The following is a 16,607-nucleotide window of genomic DNA, read 5'->3' on the forward strand; positions in this document are numbered from 1 at the left end:
CAGTTTTAAGTTACAGATCATGATATTCACCAAGATTTTTCATATTAAATTTTTCCCAAACTATTTTTACATGTTTGTAATCTTCACCACTTATTTCACAGTCATTCAGTTTATTGTAGAATTCTTCTTTTGCTGGTAACTGTGTCTCTAAATTTCTTCCAAGAATCCATGTAATCATATGGATATACACCTTTCTTGATCACTAAATCGAATAAATCTGCTTTGAAAATCTTAACATTTTTCATTTGATCTCTCTTCGAATTTGATGAAGTGGCAATGAACCTAAATGTTTCAATAAATCCCATCTTCAGACTATTCATCTTCTTACTAAAACTGATATATCTATCTTCATTAAATCTGTGTCTTTATTATCATAACCAAGTTCTTTCACAAACAAATGAGAATCATATCCTAAGAGATTATGTAAATAAATTGGTACAAAACTTGAATGCTTTAGTTGTAAATTACGATTATTGCACAATGGGGCAATGCATTTTCCAGTTAGATGATCATGATGACGAACATTTTAATTTGGTTTACATACCCACACATTGATTTATTATTTTACACTGCAACTGATCTACAGTGATTTCGCACAATGAGTAACGAGAATCTCTTTTTTTCTGGTGCATAACATGAATAAGTGTTTGTTGGCTCTATTTCTTCCAGTAAGGGTAACAATTTGTAAATATTAACACATCTAGCTCAATCACTTGTAGTAAATAATATCCACTGTTATCCGCGCAAGTGCAGTGGGAAAGTTCTTATTTCCTACAACGTCTCGTACTAGTTCTAAGTATTTAACCAGCGGCCTAGGGTTAATTATATGTGGTTGCAATATCCCTTTGTATGTTAACTATTGCGGTTACAAACGTATCATCTTCTCTTTCTAGATCGTTAAATATGTAATGTTATAAACTGGATTAACTGTTCATCCATCATCATTAACATTGAAAGATGATATAGGCATAATCACTTCTCTGTGCTGTTGGTTTATTCATTAATAAAATTCAGTTTCCTTATACTAGGGGTAATTATGTGTTCACTATGTTCAATGGTACTCATTGTTTGGTTAAAACCGATCAACATTGTTCTTTCAACTGTTACATGTTCTTTGCTCAGCCTTAATAATTGCTTCTGTTCTTCATCTATGACAATGACATTTGGTTTAAAATATGATGCATCATCTGTGCCCAATTCCCAAAAAGCATTTTGCTGATTTCCCCCACAAAGTTTAATACTCCTCATCTTTTATTCGATTCTTGTCTTTTTTTGCCTATCAAACTCTGTGCTTTTTTAAGTTTTACTACCTGACCACGATGTTATTGCACTAGGGCTCCCGTGATTGTTATCAGAAACGTGGTGATGTCACAGTAGATGAGTTCAGTGGTGATTAAGAAAAGCACATTGCACTGTGAATAATTTCAAGACAGTTGCAAATATACTGTCAAGTTGTTCAGCATGTCTTTGTGAAATACCACGATAAAAACTTATGATAAACTGTCCAAAGCGCCCACACTCCCAGGTGCAATAATACTGTGGTCCACTAATATGTATATGCCCATTTAAAGCTTTGTTTGCGACATTACATTCAAGAGTGCTACTGTTTAATGCCAAAAGTCTTTGTTTGCACATTTCTACTGATTTTTTCGGTAATTGGTTGAAATGAAATGGCTCTGAGCACTGTGGGATTTAACATCTATGGTCATCAGTCCGCTAGAACTTAGAACTACTTAAACTTAACTAACCTAAGGACAGCACACAACACCCAGTCATCACGAGGCAGAGAGAATCCCTGACCCCGCTGGGAATCGAACCCGGGAACCCGGGCGCGGGAAGCGAGAACACTACTGCACGACCACAGGTTGCGGACTCGCTAATAGGTACATCATTTTAAATTTACTCTGTAACTCATTTATATTTATGTTGTATATACACTACTGGCCATTAAAATTTCTATACTAAGAAGAAATGCAGATGAAAAATAGGTATTCATTGGACAAATATATAATACTAGAACTGACATGTGATTACAATTTCACGCAGTTTGGGTGCATTGATACTGAGAAATCAGTACCCAGAACAACCACCTCTGGCCGTAATAACGGCCTTGATACGCCTTTGGCATTGAGTCAAACAGAGCTTGGATGGCGTGGACAGGTACAGCTGCCCATGCAGCTTCAACACGATACCACAGTTCATCAAGAATAGTGACTGGTGAATTTTGACGAGTCAGTTGCTCGGCCACCATTGACCAGACGTTTTCAATTGGTGAGAGATCTGGATAATGTGCTGGCCAGGGCAGCAGTCGAACATTTCCTGTATCCAGAAAGGCCCGTACAGGACCTGCAACATGCGGTCGTGCATTATCCTGCTGAAATGTAGGGTTTTGCAGAGATCGAATGAAGGGTAGAGCCACGGGCCGTAACACATCTGAAATGTAACGTCCACTGTTCAAGGTGCCGTCAATGCGAACAAGAGGTGACCAAGACGTGTAACCAATGGCAACCCATACCATCACGCCGAGTGATACGCCAGTATGGCGATGACGAATACACGCTTCCAATGTGCGTTCACCGCAATGTCACCAAACACGGATGCGACCATCATGATGCTGTAAACAGAATCGGTATTCATCCGAAAAAATGACTTTTTGCCATTTGTGCACCCAGGTTCGTTGTTGAGTACACCATCGTAGGCGCTACTGTCTGTGATGCGGTGTCAAGGGTAGCCGCAGCCATGGTCTCCGATCTGATAGTCCATGCTGCTGCAAACGTCGTCGAACTGTTGGTGCAGATGGTTGTTGTCTTGCAAACGTTCCCATCTGTTGACTCAGGGATCGAGATGTGGCTGCACGATCCGTTACAGCCCTACAGATAAGATGCCTGTCATCTCGAGTGCTTTTGATACAAGGCCATTGGGATCCAGGACGGCGTTCCGTATTACCCTCCTGAACCCACCGATTCCATATTCTGCTAACAGTCATTGGATCTCGACCAACGCGAGCAGCAATGTCGCGATACGATAAACCGCAATCGCGATAGGCTATAATCCGATCTTTATCAAAGTCGGGAATGTGATGGTACGCATTTCTCCTCCTCACACGAGGCATCACAACAACGTTTCACCAGGCAATGGCGGTCAACTACTGTTTGTGTATGAGAAATCGGTTGGAAACTTTCCTCATATCAGCAAATTGTAGGTGTCACTACCAGCGCCAACCTTGTATGAATGCTCTGAAAAGCTAATCATTTGCATATCACAGCATCTTCTTCCTGTCGGTTAAATTTCGTGTCTGTAGCACGTCATCTTCGTGGTGTAGCAATTTTAATGGCCAGTAGTGTATATATTAGCATTCCCCAAGCGATATCCCTGTTGCGTTCTTAATCGTCTACGATTGAAGCTCTTGTGTTTCTGGGTGGGTCTGCCTGAGAAATTATTGTGGCTACTCCCATGAGCATCAGCTCTCCCAGAAGGGTCGTCCCCCTCATCTGTAAGTTAAAAGAACTCAGCCTTCTTGACTGTACCTTCCCGACTATTCTTTCTGAATCTAATGACAACATTTGGCCCTTGAGTGTTGATAACAGTAAATGGCCCTTAAAACTGACTGTCTAGCTTATGTGAACGTCCTCTATGCACACATTCGTTGTATGCTGGGACTATCTCCTTCCATTCATCTCCAACGTCTTGAGATTTTGAGCCTGATTATACTGTAACGTTACGTACCTTGCCGCTCGTAACATATTCTCTAGCACACCGTTGCATTTATTGCACTCTCTCCTTTAATTCTAGCGCGTAGTAGTTGTCGTCGTTAAATGTACTGCAGTGGCATCTTTCTGCAATATACCAGGCATGTTACACATTCTCCTAAAAAATAACTGGTGCAGTATATAGCCGGGGAACTACGGGATGTGGAGCCGAACAATGTCCTGAATACGGTAACAAGGTATTTCAATCGATTTGGCTCTTACAGAATGTCTTAGGAATTCTGTTATGTCTTGTGCGATCTTTCTCATGTTCTGTTGTTCGGTGGATAACAACTCGTGCTTTAGGTTTTTAGGGGTCTACATACTCTTCTAAATACTTCACCTATAAAATTGTTGCTTCCCATGTCACTCGAAAGTGTAGAGTATATCCCATATTTTCGCACTTACGAATGCTCTTGCGACATTATCGCCCACCGGGTTTTCCGATAGCTCCTGTTAATACACACTTTGTACGTGTACCTTAAAATGTTAATACGCATTTGTGATCATGCTCTGTCTCAACTCATGGTCCAGTGATACCTGCACTGCAGTGTTCAAATACACTATTTGGAGTTTTTGTGAACTCCGACGGTTGTTTGACCTTTTGCTACCTCACATTCTTCTCAGAAATTTTGCATATTCGAATTTATTCTATGTTTTGTCTCATACCCTCCAAGATATTGTACTGTTTTACCCTTTCTAGAGTTCTGCCAATGCCCTGCTGTCCTCCAACTGGCAAGGCATGAATCTTCTTTAAAATATTCCGTTTTTTTTCCTAAGTGCTTCCGCCACTTCTGCTGATTCTTTAACCTCTGCTTTCAATGTATTGTCTGGACTTCTCATATTCTTGAGAGTGTGTCCTGATTGCTTTTTCCATTCTTACATATCATATCGTAAACAAATACCTCAAATGTCAGTCTAAATTTCATTAGTCGTGATGAAGCGCCAGATATGCTTCCAAACCAAGTTAGTGGCTCACGATCTTGATATATTTTGAATCTTCACCAAGCATGTAGAGCCTATAGCATTTAACGGCCCATAGTATGGTAACTCTCTTTAATCGCGCTATAATTCTTTTCTGCCTTATTCAAATAGCAAACATTATCGGAAGATCATTTCCAGACTCTCCTGAGCTCAAAGCGGATCAATCAGCACCCTGACAAGCATCTGTACTAATGGTAAATTCTTTCTCGAAATCTCAATATTTTAGTAAGGGTGGAGATATCAGCCTTTCCTTAAATTTTTCGAACACTTCTTTGCATTCTGCATTCAATTTATATGCTATCCCTTTCTTTAGTAATTCATGCAGTAGTTGTACTAGTTTGCTAAATTTATCCATGAACCTTCGATAATACCAGACCCAAGAATGATTCTGTTTGGACGTTTTTGGCACCAGGTCGTCTTTCAATGTCAATGCTTTGCCTGGATCGGACTTCATGCCGCCTTCTGACAACACATATCCTAAATAGGTTAGTTCCTGTCGTATGAACTCAATTGTCTACTTGTAATTTTAAATTGAACAATCTATTGAATGTTTCACCTAGTCGTTGACTGTATGCTGTCAGCAATGCTCTGAATATTACATCATCCACTTAGATGATTTAGCTTTTCTCCTTGCAAACCTGTTAACACTGAATTAACTTTTGAAATGTACTTGGTGTGGTTTTCAAACCCACAGCCATTCATTTGTATTCATAGTGTCTGTACGGTGTACTGAATGCAGTTCACTCTCTCTCTCTCTCCTATTCATCTACACGGTCCAGTCACAGTGTGACCACCACCTATGTTTAGCATCAACTTGCAATAACCACTCACAAATGGCAGCACTAACATTGGAGGTTATATGAAGTGTGTGTGGGATGTGGAAAACAGTGCAGCCATCGTCATAATGCAGAAATGGAATGATTTATCTGACATCCAAATGGGCGCGATCATTGCCTTTCAGGCTAAAGATGTAAGCATTTCGAAAATGGCTAAGTATACTGCGCATGGCAAAATGGTGCTATCCAAAACTGGTGCCGAGCTAACTGTGGTGCACCACAGTCGATAGATGATGGGTGAACAACAGATGCGGAGATGAGTATGGGCAAACAGACGTGTAGTTGTTGAGCAGCTGACTATCCAGATGAACCAAGGGGGCTACCAATACTGTATCCTCAATGAGCATTCAGTGAAAGTGTGTGTATTGCTCTCTGCAGCAGGCTCCTGGTTCATGCACCTATGCCAACTGCTTTTCACTGGTATAAAAGACTGGATTTTGCACTCCAACACTGCAGCTAGACATCCACTGAGTAGCAACAGGTGGCCTCTTCAGATGAATCACGTTTTCTACTCAATCGACATGATATATCTGAAAGCAATCACCATGCAAAAATCATCTTTTAAGTCCAGACTTGAGTGTTGTCGTCTGGGGAATGGTTTTGTGCCATTCCCTGTGTGATCTTGTCATTCTGGAAGGCACAATGGATCAACACAAGTATGCATCTATCCTTGGGGTACCATATCCACCCTTACCTGCAGTTGCTTTTCCTCACCATGATGGCATCTACCAGCATGACAATGCAATGTCGTAACTTGCAGTGTACATGCATGTTTTGAAGAGCACTAGGATGGGTTTACTGTACTTCACTGGCCATTAAATGTCTGGAGTTTAAAACCAATCCATGATCTGGTGGACCACCTTGATCAGGCTGCTTGTGCCATGGATCCTCAATTGAGAAACCTGGAGTCAGCATGCCTCCACATCCCTGTCAGTACCTACCAGAATCTCACTGGGTCTCTTCCTGCATGTCTCACCAGTTTACAGCACAAAAAGTGGTTATCCAGGTTTTTGACCAGTGGTCACATTAATATGCCTGGATGGTGTAATATTTGATGGAAACCCCTCACAAGGTCTCAAGTCAAAAAGTACTTAGCTCTTCCTACTCGATCTTTCAGTTTTTGGTAGTTGGCTACCACTCTCAATTTTCGTTTCCCATTAAGCTCCTTCTCCTTTCTAAACGTAACAAGTGGGAAGTTCTTTCCATTTTTAGTTTAATATCTTCTTCTAACAAAATTTCTTCTGTGCTTGTGGGGTTCTGTATGTGTGGAAATTTATCACATTTTCTTCTGCTATTGGGATTAGTTTTATTTCATGTCATACTATTTGTGTATGTCAATTTACCCCCTGTTAAATGGAACATGTCATTGTAGACAGTATACAACTCTGTAACGGCATTTCTTTCTTCGCAGTCTAAATGGTAGGTTGATAAACTTTCTTTTATCATATCTATGTGCGACTTTCTTCCCCCCAGTTGCAGCTTCAGTTTCCTGAATTTTAATAGCTCGTGGTACATCACTTGTTACTCGTTTGGTGCTCAATATTCAACATACGAATTCTCTGTGTTTCTGTGGTATTTAAAACACTGATTAAACATGTATCTTGCTTAATAGATACTAATGCTTCCAGAATGTGAATTTCTTGCCTGTGAATCAGTGCTTTTGACGATCCATTTGCTTCAATTGTCAACCTAAAAATCCTCTTCTGGCAAGATCTGATATACATTTTCGATTTTTACATTCACTGTACAGTGCCTCGTTCATGATGTTTAAGACCCTGTCATAGTCTTATGTTTTATTGGGTGCTACCTATATGATCTTTTAATTAGTTTCCTCTTGCTGAGCTACCATGCAGGTAATCCTCCCTCTTGACAATTACACTTTTTTTTTAATCTTCATTACCAACTTACATTTTCCCTTCCTGTCTCCTGTAGCGGGCAACAATTCTATGGCTTGCAATTTGTTGTAAGTGGTATTATTTTTGCCCTATAACATATAACTTGTTAAACTTTGGTGCACTTCCTTAGGTTAGTGTGCATGACAAACTTTCTTAAATTCCTATCTTCTGGTGGCATGATTAACTACTGCATTATTTTCTTTGAAGCAGCCTCGTCCTATTACGAGGAGGAGGTCCGCCTCCTCTCCTAACTTCCAATATATACACAATTCTACATGTACTACGCCTTCCGTACTTATGACTTCATCTGAAATTCATTTTAACTGGGTCGATACTCTCGGTTTGTATCATGTTCCATCTTTCAAAATATTATTAAACAAATCTATGCACCATTATCAATGAAAACTATCAGTGGATTTACCTTACTTTCTGTGCATTTTACACGAATACATTCATTCTAATTTCCACAGTCTTCTTGAAAAATTCTTCTTGATAGGGCATAATATGACTGCTATAACCCTCTTTAGTTTCCCTGTTTCAGAGTTTGATTATGGGTTGCTAACCATGCATTTTCTGGACACTGCTTCACGTAGTGACCATGCTGATGGCAGTTAAAAATTTGCCATGCCTCTGACTTGCATGGAACCCAATGTAACAGTAACTAGCAAAATTTATACGTCTCTACTGAAATGGATTCAACTTTTTTTCTGTTTCTATGGAAATAGTTTGTATTTAGTATGGGGACATTTTCTCATTTTTCCATACCCTGATGTATTTCTTTTGGAACCAGAACAACTGCTAAAATTCTTCTTGCATGTCGACTGTCTGTGCATCCCAGTGACAGGTACTGCTTATTTGCTATGAAACATTACAGTACCATGCAGAAAGAATTGAAAGATTTAGTTAACAGTGAGCAAGCAAAACATTAAAACACAAAGAAATCGGTGGTACAGAAACTAAAATTTCTTAAGTCACAGACATTATGCCACTACCAGTTGCAACAGTTTTCAATGGAACTAAATGAAGAGTATGGCAACTATATATTGCTGTTAAGTATGTTGATTAAGCCAAAAGGCATGCCTGCAACAATTTTTCAGGGTCCACAAACAAAAATTGTAACACCTGGAATGGATTGCAGACCTCACATTTTAAGTGGACTTGACTGCACACTGGCCACAGTAAGATACTCCAAGGTGAGAAACAACTAATTTCTGATTTGATGGGGAAAAAGAAAATCACACTGTGTAAGGGACAAATTCCAACAAAAAAAACTTCATTTCCTTCAGCTCACTAGCATTAAAGCAAACATGAGGTCTGAAGAATTCATTGTGGCCTTAAAAAAATTACAGGGATAGTTTTCTAAGTGTTGTGGACACTTCTAATGCTACTCCTGTTTTAGGGACCATTTGCCATTTCAGTTGAAAGCACCTTTGTGCTTGGGTGGATGTAACTGATTGATCTGAAATGTAATTCCCATTTTAAAGACAAATTCTTTTACATTAAATTGACCAGTATGTATGAATTGTTTTCCACAGGTAGTGTTCCCATGTCTCAATAACGAGGTTACAAAAGTGCTACAACATTTCAAACGGCTTGTGTGCACAATAGCTTTTTCGATTATGAAACTAAATATGTCATGAGTATGTGGCAACCTGAGTGCAAAAATATGTGATATTGTCTGCGTCTGTCCATATGCTGAGTGTGTGTACCAGATAAAAATTATACTAGGTATAGAGCACCAAAATAATAAAATACTAAAGATTTGTTTTGTTTGTGATCTGTGTTGTTGGGCGACATGAAATATAAAACTAAGTCTTATTCAGTGCAACTGCAGAACCATTTAAGTGCAGCAAGTTGGCAGGGAACACACACACACACACACACACACACACACACACACACACAGTGCAATCCATTTTTTTTCTCTTTGCCTGATGGCAAACATCTTTATTGCATAGAAATGTATGATGCACTTATACAGTCATAGTTTTCGAACAACATTGCACATACATCTTCCCAAGTGGAAGTCAAGTCTCATAAGTAGTTTACCTCTATCTGTCCTAATAATTTTGGTTCAACAGATTTTTAAGAGTACTTCTCAATCATTTCTGATGAGTTCAAAAGTAATATAATTGTTGGTAAATTTGTGCAGTTAGAATTTGGTTCCATCGAACAATTGTGGAATTAATTTCAGAGACATTGACTTGTTGCTCTACTTGCAGCCTTTCTGTTGTACGGTCACAGTGGTATGTTACTTCTTAGTGTTTACTTTTATGATGCGATGCTGCAGCAGCAGTGATGACAAAGGCAGTGATGACAAACGCAGTGTAGTGATCTTGCTCTGGTGCTTGATGTGGTGCGACAAAACTACAGCTGCTCTCGAAATGTGGGCTGTTTATTGCCTGGAGGTCTGTGCAGCAATCTTGGCATTGGGCAGAGGCTCTCCAATTGTGGCTTATGGTGGCAGCAACAATCCTCTGGCAGGCTCACAACAGCTATCACCTGTCCCGTCTTCCAGTTTGTGTCACATATATAGAAACTACCTATATGGCTGCTGTGCTAGCTTATGCCTCACATCTATGTAACATCTTGTAGCACAATGTAACAATTCCTATTACTAGGAATATTTTTTTTTTTTCTTCAAAGCCAGAGTGCCACTGAGCTCAGTGTTAGACTGATCTAGTAAAAACTACACATTCCAATCAGTGGTATGGAGAATCTACCTCACATGACACCAGTGCTTATGACACATTACTGTTGTCAGGTTAAACACAACTACTGGCTTACCTCAAATTCTGTGAACAGCTTCAGAATTTTTTTGGCGGAATCAGGTTTGTCCAGCAAACAGCTAAAAAGATACTTAGTAGCCAAAAGCTGAAACGTTTTTTTCCTGAATTGGAGCTCTAGTGGGATAGAAAGATTCCAGGGGTATAGATCATGCGATAAAAATCAAAGGTTTAAGTTACAGTTAAATATAACAACTGAAAGAAGTTACATAGGAGTCTATGTTCTATTTAGTCAGATCAAGACCGAGTATTACTCAAAGTGAATCTGAGAACATCCAACTTTTAACAGAGGCCACCTTGTGACAACATACACTGTCCAGTCACATTATGCGACCAGTTGTAACGTTCCAGGCTTATGGTTACCACCCCTGCATTATGTATTACTACATCAATACTCATATCTCCAGCTATAATTAAATTCAACTACTTTTCGATAATAGGAAAAAGGCTTTTAGAAGAATAAAAGCAATACCAAACAATAGTAGTTACAATACCCTTTGTACCATAAACAATCAAAACCAGATTCAGGAAATTAATATATGGAAAACGTTTAGATAAAAGAATAATATATTTCGTTATCATCTGTAAATGGTAGGAATTAAATCTCGAGGCTAGTTAACAAAATATATATAACTGATCGTTTAGCATTGTTAGAATGCTTATTTCTGCAATTTCAATATTCATGTGAATTTTTTGTGTTTAGAAAATGTCTTAACCCAGATAACCCTGACGTCCTTCTGGAAGGATGATGTCACTCAGTGTTGAAATTATTTATTTTTGCGAATAATGCATTGTTGCAACGGACTGTGATGCATTGTTATATGAAGTAGGCAGAGCCACTTGCGCACTGCGACAGTCAGTTTGACGCTGTCGTTCATAGTGAGTGAGAAACTGTGTCTTGAAAATAGAGCCGATTTTACCATGGACGAACTGACTGACCTTGCCATCGATGGGTATGTATATTTTCTTTCATATTGCGTCAATAGTTCTCAAACTTGTCATATAATATCTTAAAGAATTAACCTATATTATTTATGGGTTCATATTACGATTGAAAGTTTTCGTCAGTTGTAATTCAATAACGTTTTCAACCGTCCTTCCAGAAGGACTTCAAGGTAATATGTTGTCATTTCGTATTTACAGAAAACGATGTACACTGATGTAACTTTTGGACATGTTAGAATCAAAAGATGAGGAAATACCTAATACTGGTGTGAATGTAACATTACACCCTCCTCTAAATTCAACTGATGACTTAATAGATGAAGATTCGGGTGCTGAAGAAAATCCCAATGTAGATAAATTACCAGCAAGTCAGCTCAATGCTACTGTGCTTTGTGATTTGACCATTCCTACCAATGGTAATGCCGTGAATGCAACAAAGAAACAATCCTTTACCTCTGATGTTGTTCCAGGATCCTCCAGCAGTGCAAAAACAGTGACAATAACAACAACCACAAACAAACCAGCAAGGCTATCGAAGAATATACACTCCTGGAAATGGAAAAAAGAACACATTGACACCGGTGTGTCAGACCCACCATGCTTGCTCCGGACACTGCGAGAGGGCTGTACAAGCAATGATCACACGCACGGCACAGCGGACACACCAGGAACCACGGTGTTGGCCGTCGAATGGCGCTAGCTGCGCAGCATTTGTGCACCGCCGCAGTCAGTGTCAGCCAGTTTGCAGTGGCATACGGAGCTCCATCGCAGTCTTTAACACTGGACGCATGCCGCGACAGTGTGGACGTGAACCGTATGTGCAGTTGACGGACTTTGAGCGAGGGCGTATAGTGGGCATGCGGGAGGCCGGGTGGATGTACCACCGAATTGCTCAACACGTGGGGCGTGAGGTCTCCACAGTACATCGATGTTGTCGCCAGTGGTCGGCGGAAGGTGCACGTGCCCGTCGACCTGGGACCGGACCGCAGCGACGCACGGATGCACGCCAAGACCGTAGGATCCTACGCAGTGCCGTAGGGGACCGCACCACCACTTCCCAGCAAATTAGGGACACTGTTGCTCCTGGGGTATTGGCGAGGACCATTCGCAACCGTCTCCATGAAGCTGGGCTACGGTCCCGCACACCGTTAGGCCGTCTTCCGCTCACGCCCCAACATCGTACAGCCCGCCTCCAGTGGTGTCGCGACAGGCGTGAATGGAGGGACGAATGAAGACGTGTCGTCTTCAGCGATGAGAGTCGCTTCTGCCTTGGTGCCAATGATGGTCGTATGCGTGTTTGGCGCCGTGCAGGTGAGCGCCACAATCGGGACTGCATATGACCGAGGCACACAGGGCCAACACCCGGCATCATGGTGTGAGGAGCGATCTCCTACACTGGCCGTACACCACTGGTGATCGTCGAGGGGACACTGAATAGTGCACGGTACATCCAAACCGTCATCGAACCCATCGTTCTACCATTCCTAGACCGGCAAGGGAACTTGCTGTTCCAACAGGACAATGCACGTCCGCATGTATCCCGTGCCACCCAACGTGCTCTAGAAGGTGTAAGTCAACTACCCTGGCCAGCAAGATCTCCGGATCTGTCCCCCATTGAGCATGTTTGGGACTGGATGAAGCGTCGTCTCACGCGGTCTGCACGTCCAGCACGAACGCTGGTCCAACTGAGGCGCCAGGTGGAAATGGCATGGCAAGCCGTTCCACAGGACTACATCCAGCATCTCTACGATCGTCTCCATGGGAGAATAGCAGCCTGCATTGCTGCGAAAGGTGGATATACACTGTACTAGTGCCGACATTGTGTATGCTCTGTTGCCTGTGTCTATGTGCCTGTGGTTCTGTCAGTGTGATCATGTGATGTATCTGACCCCAGGAATGTGTCAATAAAGTTTCCCCTTCCTGGGACAATGAATTCACGGTGTTCTTATTTCAATTTCCAGGAGTGTAGTTCTAAATCTCAAGGAATATAACTGGAAAAGTGGTGAAATAGTTAATCCAACACCTGTATGGCCTCTAATGCTCACAGTTGCAATGAAGAAAGGGCGAACATATCTTGAATATTTCCAACAGTTTTTTGATAACGAAGTGCTTCAGATGATGGTCACTTACACAAAATCATCATTCTGTCAATGAATCCATGGTCCCATACTTCGGAAGTCACCGGTACAAACAATTCATAAAAGGAAAACCAATCTGACGCGGATTCAAATTTTGGTGTGGAGGCACAAGTGGTGGATATATTATTTCGCTCGAACCCTACCAAGGAGCTGGCACGTGTTGTAAGGATTATGAAACGAAAGGTATGGGGTACGGTGTGGTAACGACTTATGTTGACCAGTTACTTCCACATGTTCCATATTGAATATACTTTGATAACCTCTTCATCAGCATTGAACTACTACATGACCTAAAAGAGAGGGGCGTGGAAGCAACTGGAACAATAAGAGGAAACAGAGTTAAGAATTGTATTCTATCATTTGTAGATATGTAGATAAAATGATTAAAGAAAATAGAGGATCATATGAAGTTTGTTCTGAATCAGCATCCGGGATTTCCATTGTACGTTGGAATGACAACAATGTTGTTACTGTAGCCACCAACTTTGATAGAATGCAACCACTATGCTCTGTAGCAAGATTTTCCAGGGAACAAACGAAAAGGATTAGCGTGCCTCAACCTAACTTATTACACTCCTACAATACTCATATGGGAGGCATAGATCAAGCTGACCAAGATGCATCCCTATATAAATGATCTATAAGAGGAAAAAAATGGTATTTCCCGATCATTGCACATTTTATAGACATTGCAGAGCAAAATGCCTGGGATCTTTACAAGAACAATGAAGAACCCATAGATCATCTGACATTTCGTCATCGAATTATCACTGCAATTCTTTAAAGTAACGAAAGAATCACTACCAGCAGAAGACATCCTAGTAAGAGGGCAAAACTAGATTCTAGGTTTGTACGAAGAGAACATTATGTTGCTGAATTACCAACGGACGAGATAACAAAAAAGAAGAAGCAGCTGAAATGTCGAAGTTGCCACAAAAAAACTACTACTATGTGCGTTAAATGTGACGAACCACTTCATGTTTGTTGCTTTTTGTCTTAACATATTAGTGCATAAAATATGTGTATCGGTTATTTTCTTTGTTTTTTTTTTATTTATTACTTGTTTTAGCCCATGATTCAAATTTATTCATGTTTATTTGAAAGTATAAAAACAAAATAAGTTAATTGTGCAATGTCATATACTTTAAAAACATGTTCCTTTATTGTCCTGATGTCCTTCTGGAAGGACGTCCATTTTTGGAAATACTAAATAAAAAGAAATACTCAAAATTGTTTTTACTTTCTTCCTTACAACCTTGTGAATGAATGTAGATAAGATATAAATCAATTGTGAAAAACAAATAATTCAGGCCTATCTGGGTTAAACTTGTTCTAGCAAAGTAAGGAATATTATAGTGTGTTTGATTATGTTGTTAAGCTATTTCATATTATAAATTATGTTTTGCATTATTGTAACCAGTAGTACATTGTAGGAAGCATATAAATACTCTGCCTCGAGTATTGTTAGGGCAGATGAGTGTTACATCTACTAGGGGACAGATCTGTGCATACCGTTGAGATAAGTTCTTGGTGCACGATTCATGTTTGGATTTACAATAGAGCAACTCGTGTGTTGTACATTGTCTGAAACAGCATATTAGAACAGTGCAGTGACAGATTATTTGGGAGTGTTAAGCAGTTTGATTTAGTATCACAAAGGCAGAATTGTGTGTGACTTCATGTTGTTACTTAGTTGAGTATTAGTGTTGAACTATGTAATGGACCTCACACACGCGTTTCTATCAAATTACTGAATCTGGACTATTTAATATCGCCAGTATAGTATGTGCTACCATTGGTTAGCTGTAGTAGTAACAACAAGGCTTGTTACACTGAAGATTGATCATGAGCTCATAAGATACAGGTTTTGAAATGAATAAATCTACGTACTTACTTTACTTCTGTTGTGGCCAACATTATTGTAGTGAAATCCATTATGGTACCCCGTATTTATTGAACAAGCCTATTTTAGCTCATGTATGCAGTCATCAAGGGACACCGAAGGCAAGATATTTACAGGTATTTAAACCATTTTTAACTACCCACTAACCGGTGGTATGTTACAACCTGTCAAAAGCCTGAATAACTACCATTTGCAGCGTAGGCTTCCAGGAAGAGTCACTGAAGTTCTGGAAGGTATTGGCAGGGGTGTAGAGCCATGCCAAATCCAGTGTCATGACCAGCTGCACTAGGTTTTTCGGCTGAGGAGCCAAGGTGTGAACAGCCCAATCGAGGTGGTCCCAGTGGTGGTGGTGGTGGTGGTGGTGGAGGTGGTGGTGGAGGTGGAGGTGGAGGTGGATTAGGGGAAGGGGGCCAAACAGCGAGGTCACTGGTCCCATCAGATTATGGAAGGATGAGGAAGGAAGTTGGCTGTGCCCTGTCAAAGGAACAATCCTAGCCTTTGGCTGAAGTGATTTAGGGAAGTCACAGAAAACCTAAATCAGGTTGGCCCAACGCGGGTTTGAACAGTCGTCCTCCTGAATACGAGTCCAGGTCCCACTGATTCTTGATTGGGTTTAAATACACACACACACACACACACACACACACACACACACACACACACACACACACACACACACACACCCCAAACTATGTGGCACTGTACTGTCCTGATGGTAGATGCCCTCATGAAAAGGAAAACTGCATGTAGGGGCATGGACACAATCCCTAAAGGACAGATGCATACTTCTGTTGATCCATTGTGCCTTTCAGAATGACAAGCTCACACAAGGAATGTCCGATGGAGCAAGAAATGTGAGTAATCTGAAAAGATTGTCACCACTCAGTGGACCACCCATTGTGGCACTGGTGTGCAGATTCCAGCCTTCACCCGATGAACAGAAGTCACCCTGCCAAGACCCATCCGTAACAATGTTTGCTGAACTGTCATTGAGGAAACGCTGTTGGTAGCCCCCTGGTTCATCTGGGTAGTCAGTTGCTCAAGAGTTGCACACTCATTTGCCCACAGATGTCTCCATAGCTGTTGCTCACCCATCATCTATGGCCTGTGGTGCATCACAGTTTTGGATAGTGCTATTTTACCTCGAAATCCAATGATCATGCCATTTTGGACACCTGATAAATTGCTCCGTTTTGCATGACAATGACTGCACCGTTTTCAACAACTCCACATGCACTTTATACAGGATGTAACAAATATACAGGGTGTTACAAAAAGGTACAGCCAAATTTTCAGGAAACATTCCTCGCACACAAATAAAGAAAAGATGTTATGTGGACATGTGTTCGGAAACGCTTAATTTCCATGTTAGAG

The sequence above is a fragment of the Schistocerca cancellata genome, chromosome 4 (assembly GCF_023864275.1).
Source record: "Schistocerca cancellata isolate TAMUIC-IGC-003103 chromosome 4, iqSchCanc2.1, whole genome shotgun sequence".
NCBI classification, from domain to species: domain Eukaryota; kingdom Metazoa; phylum Arthropoda; class Insecta; order Orthoptera; family Acrididae; genus Schistocerca; species Schistocerca cancellata.